Below are 7,958 nucleotides of genomic sequence, written 5' to 3' on the forward strand. Positions count from 1 at the left end.
ATTTTGGTGGCTGACCGTGTTGTATGCCACTGATTAGTCTACAAACACAGCACTTATTATCATGCCTTTCTCAAATCCACCTTCTATAAGCTGAGTGATGTTAAGTATTTGGCCAGTGTAGGACTTGCCTGGTCTAAATCCAGCTTGTTCTGGTATTAGATGTTGTTCAATAGGAGGTGAAAGGTGATTAAGAATAAGAAGTTTGTAAAATGTATAAAGATGGCACAGAAGAAACACTGGTCTAAAGTTTCATGGGTTTCATAGATTTCATAGACATTAGGGGCTGGAAGGGACCTTGTGAGATCATCAAATCCGGCCCCCCTGCCAGAGGCAGGAAGTCTGCAGGGATCAGATGATCCCAGAAAGATAAACATCCAAATGCCTTTTGAATGAGTGTAGAGTAGGTGCTTGCATCGCCTCTGGATGGAGTCTGTTCCAGATCTTGGACACTCGGACTGTAAAGAAGTTTTTCCTTATATCAAGTCTGAATCAGCCTTCTAGAAGCTTGTGGCCGTTAGACCTAGTAAGTTGTCTGGGCCAGAGGCATACTTGCCTGGTTTTAATAGAGTTATTACACAGGCTTGTCACCATAGTTTAGGTATTCTAAGGGTTGATGAGCAATTGCTAAAAAGGCACAAAACCCATAACTTGGGTGCAGGACCAAAATGCCTGTTCTGCTCCATGCATATGGCATTGAGTCCAGCTGCTTTGCTGTTCTTCAGGTGACTTTATTCTAATGTCAAGTTCATCCATTGTGTATGGTGTACTAAAAAGATTTTCCTCCAGATCAGTTTGACATCTAATCCATAGTTTAGGCTGTTTGTTCAAAGCTTTACCATTGAGTAGAAGCTGGTGAGCCACCTGATTGGCTGTGATGTTGTGGTATTACTGTACTTTCTTCAAGTCATTATTCAGTTTGTGAATGGTTAATCATGCTTTCCTGCTAGTACGGGTCATATGTGAAATAAACAACAGCTAATTTACCACAGCTTAGCTTCCACTTACAGAAGAATGGTGTAGATAAGAAATAATTATCACAAATCAGCTGACACATGATAAGGTCCTCACTACCACCATTTTTAACTTAGTATAATATATTCATTTGTCCACACTTTCACATAAACTAGAGAAATGTATTGAAAAGCAACCCTTTCTTTAAGGAAACAAATTAAAAATCATTCTCAATTTGGTTACATTCTATGTCAATTTTAGTCATTGAGGGAATACAGACCTTAACCTAGTAGAAAATTGCTCCATTTTGATCAAAATTAACATGAAAAACTATCTTAAACTGGTACATTGAAACCCCAATGCAGACACAATCATATGAACTTAAACATTGCTTGTGTTAGCTTAGCTAATTTAAATATACCTGCATTAGGATTTTGCACCAATTTAACTAGATTGATTTTTAATTTGTTTTGTCTAAATTAATGCTATTTTCTAGTAAAGACAATTTTGGAAATGTCATTTGGAAGAAGGGGCTGCTAAATTTGCTTTTTTTCTTGATACCTGGCAGCTTTTCAGAATTGTATTACAGTCAGTGAAAACACAAGATGAGTAGCACTCTACCCTCAGATCAGTAGGTACTCAGTTATCTGAATCTTTCCAATGGAACCCCTATTGAGTTAAATGCATTACTAATATAAACCCATGAAAATCACTTTAATTTCACCAGGAATATATGTGTTGTTCCTTGTTGTTTGTGTTCAGTGTAAATATATGTTTTCATGTTAAAGACAAATTGGTAAATACACCTGTGTTGTCATTCATTAATTTAATATCCTTTCTTTTCCTAAGCCAATCTCTCCATTAATTCCAGAGATCACAAACTAACACATATTCATTTAAAATTATATATGATGTTTAAAATAGCTTCTCTCAGCTGTGTGAGCTCCCCTTCTTGCTAGTATAATGGGGATAAAAGAAAAAAACAACTCAGTCACAAAAAAATGTGTGGAGGAAATGAATTTCTCTTATTTTGCCTAATCATTAATAAATGAGGTTATTTTCCCCTCTGGCTCCTGAAATTAGACGTGACACAACACCTTAACACAATCAGTTTGTTCTGAGACCTTCATAATAGTAGCCCATCTGCTAGGAAACATAAAGATAATTCATTATATGCCTGGTAATTACTTTCAATGCAACATAAAGAGATTGTATGCACAACTTCTTAGAGTTAAACATGCTGTCAGAGAGAATACCTTGATATCTAGGAATAAATGGGGTTCAAAAAAGGTGATAGCTAATAAGAACATTTAAACATTTCTACAGAAAAATACACCTTCTACCTTATCTTCAACAGCACTAACTGCAAAGAAACCCAAAAGATTTGTATCAGATTTTCTGCATGCTCCTGTTGAACTTCTCCACTGAGGCAGATTCTTTTCCATGTCCAGCCTCATTAAGAGTGGCAATAGTAAATATGAAGTGCATGTTCTCTTGTAAAAAAGGAAGACCAAAAAGACGTATCTTGAAACCCAGGTTTGAGACTAATCCTTCTGGCTACGTCCCAGACCTCAAGAAGTCTAGAAGTGCTAAGCCCTAAAGAGATTTTCCACATGATTGAATAGTGACTGCTAAAGCCTAGAAGAGTGGTATGAGCAGATTTTGGAGTGGGGCTCTTTTGTTTCTTTAACATAAAAATGTCAGATACAGCCATGAAGAATGCACAGAAAGGGAATAAGTAACAAACTGAAAGAGATTGTTTAGTCATTTGGTTCTCCTGATATTCCATGATTCCCATGGGTATTCCATGATGTCCCATTATTCCAAGTACTAAAATAGATACAAATATTTGTAGCAGACTAAAATCTGTTTTTTATATATTTTCACATGTTGTTTGATATTCTAACCAGACCACTTTTTAGGGGCAAATCTAAATCGTTCCCATAAGTTCCTAAATAGGACTTAGTCTTGTAAGTCATAAAATATTCATCTAGGTCAGTCCCACAAAACTGCTTATGTATATAGAATTTTTTAGGTACCTCCATTTCATCCTGAAAAGTTCCCAAAGTATCTAGACTTAGGTGTCTTCATACACGCAGAATAAATCCAGATCAAACAGCTAGATTCATAACTCCCGCTCATATTCTTTTGCAATCCAGAATGGAGCTGGGAGGTGCCTTAATATCAACTAGATCCCAAAAATGTTAGATATTCATAAAGCATCCCTAAGATCTGATTGACAATAAAAAGCACTGAATTCAGTCCAGTTTTGTACAATAGCCTAGAGCAATTGCTCAAGAATGGAAAAATTAGAAAGGTTTCATACCCACATCTCCTACTTCCCAACAGAATGCTCTAACAAGTAGGCTATGAGCTAGGTAGAATATGGACCCTTCTACCCTATACTGAAGTTGTGCCACTGGTTAGAAAAAAAATGTAAAATACCTGGAGCCAGAAGAGCAAATAGTGTCCAATAGGCCACATCTACACAAGACGCTGACTGCGCAGCTGTTACTAAACAAGTACTAAATGACAGTTGCACTGAGGAACTTTTTTCATGACACTCATGACTACTGTGCAGTAGCATCACATCACACTTCCTGCCATGCAATGCTACTGTCCAGTAGTCACAAGATACTGCACATTCAGTGTCTCATGCAGACATGGCCATAAGGTCTCTTTCTGGAAAGGAGAGACCTGTATTCTGATCCCTGTTGCCAGGGTTATTTCTGTCTCTTATCTGATGAATGTCTAATATAAAAATGCATAATCAGTTCTAAGAGTGGAGGCCAGAACTCAGGAATCCTACCCTGCTGGGGAAGACCCCTCACTAGCTCATAAAACCAAGCCCTCTCTTGCTTGTTCTCCTTTGAGTCCCATGAATCTTGTTTTCCTTTCTCTCTAGCAGGAGAGGAGGACCAGACCATTTTATGTCCTCATGATCAGAGCATTCTCCTGAGAAGTGGGAGGTGTGGGCTTAAGTCCTTTCAGGATGACAAAGACTAGAACCCAGGTCCCTCACTTCCTAGGCAGCCCTGTGCAGGATGCTGAACAAAAGACATGTGGTTCCCACCACATGTCTCTTACTGAGTTGAACACAGCATGCAAAAGCTTGCCTAGCTTTAGAAGACCCATTGATATAGTTTCGTTTTTCCTGACTGCCAAACATTTTTACAATGGTTCATGTTAAACCCTTAAATTTGAAACCAGCCCTTGTCCAGGGCCTGGTGGAAGGATTACATTTACATTATGTAAAACATATATCAGTAAAAAGTTTGGTTGTCAGTAAAAAGTTTGCAGATTGTTGGTGGAAAAAAAATTGCCTTGGGTTGGCAGCCCTGATAGTTCTACCCGTATAACTGCATGCATGCCTAAAATTAGATGTGGTTAAAGGAATTGTCAAATCAGGCCTAATTATGGGCAGCAAAGTTTAATTACGAATAAGCAGGGGTTTCATAAACCTTGACCACAGGTTTCTGTATCCTCAAATATCAGAGGTCCTTAATACTTCCCAACTCTGAAAAAAATGTTGCCAGATTCTATTTCCATGAAGTTTTCCATAAAATAAAAGCAGAACCTGGGTTCTAACAGTTCTTCCTTTCCATTAGGATCTCTCACTGAGCTGAATACAGCATGCAAAAATTTGCCTAGCTTCAGAAGAGCCATTAATATAGTTTCATTCATTTTTGTATCATAGTCTGTACCCCTTGTCAATTACTGTCCTTAAAGTTTGAATGATACTATCAAAAATAGGGGTATCAAACCTGGACTTTAGTGGTCCCATCTGTCAATGAGATAATCCCCAATGACTTAAATGGGGTTAGGATTTCATCCTCAAATCAAACAATTAGGTTCTCCCTATATACATTTTTCTGTCCCTTACATAAGAATATTATTCTTCCTTGTAAGGAATTGATCAAAGTGTCATCTTTATACATAGTAAATATATACAAGGACTGGCATTCTCCTAGATTTTTGGTGTGCAAAATGTTACCTTTTATTCCACTCCAGAAATAGCTGCCCTTCATTTTCAGATAATAGATTTCCTGGGTATTTCAATTCAAGTTAAAATCATGGGTCATAAATATAAGAGTTTATTATGCAATCACTTTACATATTATTAATAACATGGCCCACAACGTTCTTTTCAAACTGTTTTAAGAAATTCAAAAAGTAATTAGCTGGAAAACCATTTGCTAAATGAAATGCTACTTTCCTTCACACATTTTTTATATTAAAAGGTTTACTGACATTTAATTTAGTCAATCTTGTTATTAAAAAGGTGAAAGGGGAAACTTCAGATTTAAGGAATAAGCTTATGATGCTACCCAGTCAAACAGGGTTGTATAAGCTTAGAAAGAAATGGGTGGCTACTGGGATATACAAAATGCCAGGTGTGCAGATTTCAGAAAAATCTTTTGTGATTAATTCTACCCAGATCTGTAACTAATTACTTCCATGTTCTGGATACAACTCCTGTGAGTTGGGGGTTGGAAGGCGTTGGGGAGGGGGTTGAAGGGGGCAAGTGTTTGAAACCAGGGTAGAAGGGGAGGAGGGTTGTTTTACCAGCTCTGAGTATTCCTACACCTTGTTTCTCCAGGTTTTTATTTTGGAAGTGGAGTCCTCCAACTTGGCTCCTTTAAGAAAGTTTCTGCCATGACAAAGACTAGTAGATGACAAGGGGCACCCTCTAAAAGTTGGTGCCCAGAGCTGGGGCCTCTCTCACCACTCCCTCCCCCCGCCCCCCCCGACAGTTATATCACAAATTCTACCATTCTGCAACATATCTTGATAGCTTCTCTAAGACCAGTTCAAGCAGAAATATCTTTTTTCCTTCTGCATTTTTCTAGCCTGCTTTGGTAGAAGACAGGAAAGAAATGTCCACCTGAACATAATTATTTTAAAACATTTCAGTCTTAACCACAAAGCTTGGTGAAACATTAATGACTGACAGCAACTCTGCATTTTTGGGAAAGGCTTGTTTCAGCAACAACAGAAAAGTGAGACAGCACCTAGTAATTAGGCCTGGCCATATGTACATGCATTGTTTAAATGATAGTATGCGTATCAGATATTTTACTCCAGACCCATCACTACTGCAATCTTTCCTCCTCCCATTTCTAAAGTAAGTGTGAATCCAAAGAGAAGATAAGGAAGGGTATCTGAAGTTTGAAGTCATTCATGACAAATCAGCTTCCCCCACAGGATATTTCAAGCTAAAAGGAACTTCCAGTGGCTGAAACAAACATGTCACATAAGAAGACCTAGGGGGACATGTCCAATGTATTGCCTAGGGTTTTAATCTCATAGATCCATTAACAGGTATCTATGGTTTAAATCCCGCTGCACCATTCCAAACATTTATGCCTTGAGATTTGCTTACAAAGAAAAAGAAACTCCTATGCAGGCTTCATCTTTAAAAAATCAAGAGATATGAAACCCAGAGGGCAACACATGGACATATTTTAATAGGTTAAGTAGTACAGTGGGGATGACACTAATATGCTGAGTTCTCTTTGTTCTATTTCAGTTGATCAACTTGCATACCCCAGCTCTAACTTTGCCCAACCAAATTTAGTCCATTTGGGGTTTTACATGTGGGAAATTTGTTTGAGAGAGAGAGGAGAAATTAGAAAAGGCATTTAGATTTTTTTCTCCCCTTTTAGAATGATTTTCTAAATTATTACTTATTTTGGAACAAAATGCTCCCAGCTTTGGGTGCTGAGTTAGTACTACTGTTGTTGGCTTGAATGTGTGTGTGGGAGGGAGAGGGAGTACATGTTAAGTAGCATTTTCAAATGCCACTTAACATTATTAGCAAAATCTTGGCCCTGTTGAAGGAAATGGGACATTTCTAAAGGATTTCAATGGACACCAGATTTTACCTGATGTGTTTTCAGAGGTACATACCAACTCTATGCATGCTTTTTAAAAGATGCATTGCCTGCTTTGGTAGAAAAGTTCAGATTGTAAGTTGATCTTTTCTGCTGGGAGTATATGAAATAGAGATGGGCAGTGAGAAAAGAAGAGGGGAGGTAAAAAGGATATGGAATGAGTTATCCAAATGAACATGAGAAGAGATTACCATATATTATGCTGGGAAAATCCTTTTAGTAGACTAAGGGCCTCCAAACCTCAGAACATCTATAAGGATATTACTCTGATATGGACATGTGCTTCTGCTGTATAATTATTGAGAAGAAAAATTAAAAGCCCAATTGTTGCTTGGTGTAGAGATTCTTTTTAAAAAGATGCTTCCTCCACAAAACATGTATTCAGGCGTTAAATGCTTTATCAGTCTGTGCACACTGCTAAAGTCCCCACTACAAGACCATTTGTCTTCCTCATGATTTAAAAAAAACCAACCCAACAATTGTTGCTCCTTGGTGTATCCTTGAAGTATTCTTTAGACACATATAGACCATTGTTATATTTAATTGAGAGGCATGTAATTAGATTTTATTTGGTCATATTGAATAATGTATCAAGATTGCTTCATTGAAGATGCTTTAGTGGCAACATTTCTTTGAATTAATATTTCCTAGAATTTGATTCAGATTCTCTTGCTTTCATAATCCTGTCCCACTGGTATTGAGATTCTGTTGGGCTCTATTCTTTGGCAAACATTCATTGATTTCCACCTTATTTTTTTAATCAGATTCTAATTCTTCTAGAGTTTTTACAAAGTCTACAAGAAGTCTGGAGTTTGTGGCACAGTCTTGAACATATGATCAAATGTTTGTTTCATGGCAAGTTTCATACAGAAATGACTCTTGTGTTACTGACTCTTTCATCATCATCTATCAAGTGCAATCTGCACAACTCACTCTATCTTTTTACTTTTTAGTAGTTCAGTGAAAAAAAGGAGGCAGTTTTTTCACATTCCCTTACAAAAAAAGAAAAGATTCTGCATAGACCACAGTAACTCTACCAATTAACCAAAATTATGTCCATATATATAACAGGTATGACTGCTATATCCATATATATATATATATATATATATA

At 37.2% G+C, this 7,958-nt stretch overlaps 1 long non-coding RNA gene across 1 annotated transcript in view; it reads left to right on the forward strand.

Annotated features, from left to right (window-relative positions):
• Positions 1–352: 352 nt before the first annotated feature.
• The window catches only part of LOC109302523, a 9,636-nt gene continuing 2,030 nt past the window's right edge, over positions 353–7,958 (forward strand). Inside the window, exons 1-2 of the long non-coding RNA XR_002098826.1 lie at positions 353–527; positions 6,530–6,539. This is a non-coding gene — a long non-coding RNA (uncharacterized LOC109302523). The remainder of the gene's footprint in view (positions 528–6,529; positions 6,540–7,958) is intronic.

This window comes from Gavialis gangeticus, unplaced genomic scaffold, assembly GCF_001723915.1.
Source record: "Gavialis gangeticus isolate Ggan-Ray unplaced genomic scaffold, GavGan_comp1, whole genome shotgun sequence".
In the NCBI taxonomy this organism is placed as follows: domain Eukaryota; kingdom Metazoa; phylum Chordata; order Crocodylia; family Gavialidae; genus Gavialis; species Gavialis gangeticus.